The sequence below is a fragment of the Hyla sarda genome, chromosome 4 (genome assembly GCF_029499605.1).
Source record: "Hyla sarda isolate aHylSar1 chromosome 4, aHylSar1.hap1, whole genome shotgun sequence".
NCBI lineage: Eukaryota > Metazoa > Chordata > Amphibia > Anura > Hylidae > Hyla > Hyla sarda.
This window is the reverse complement of record NC_079192.1, coordinates 414,340,753-414,341,692: the sequence shown is the minus strand read 5'-3', so window position 1 is coordinate 414,341,692 and position 940 is coordinate 414,340,753.

Below are 940 nucleotides of genomic sequence, written 5' to 3'. Positions count from 1 at the left end.
GTTTTGTGTATATATTTATATTGTTTTGTTTTGTGTATATATTTATTTGTTTTTGTGTGTATATATTTGTTTTGTGTATATATTTATTTGTTTTTGTGTGTATATATTTGTTTTGTGTATATATTTTTGTGTATATATTTGTTTTGTGTATATATTTATTTGTTTTGTGTATATATTGATTTGTGTATTTATTTGTTTTTGTTTTGTGTATATATTTATTTGTTTTGTGTATATATTTGTTTTGTGTATATATTTATTATTTATTATTAATTGTTATTAGGTTCGGTTCACACTGCGGAATATCCAGATGGAACATTTTCCGCCCGGAGATTCCGAGTGCGGCCATTGAAGTCCCCAATAGACGGCAATGTGAAGAATGATCAAGGCCATTATTCTTCAGGTGGATATTTTAAGGGTCTGTTCACACTGAGGAATTGGAGAGGAATTTATTCAAGTGATTCCGCTCGCTTCTTCCCCTCCAATTCATTCACCAGCGCCAAACCCCATTGGTTTGAATTAAATTCCGTTCCACATGAAGAATGAACATTTTCTCTCTTCATGTGGGATCCGCATCTAAATTCCCATAGACTGCAATGTAAAAAAAAAAATATTCCGCCAAATGTGCGGAATTTGTGCGGAAATTCTGCACACAAAAAAAAGAAAAGAAGGGGGGGGGATTGTAATTGGTGGTTGTAGTCCAGCAAAAAAAAACAAAAAAAAAAACTGTATATTCCGTGCGAAAAAAAGATGAAAATTCCGCGGCGGAATTTTTAAGCGAGAATTCCTCTCCAGTTCCTCAGTGTGAACATACCCTTAAAGGGGTACTCCGGTGGAAAACTTTTTTTTTTTTAAATCAACTGGTGCCAGAAAGTTAAACAAATATGTAAATTACTTCTATTTTAAAAAAAATCTTAATCCTTCCAGTACTTATTAGCTGCTG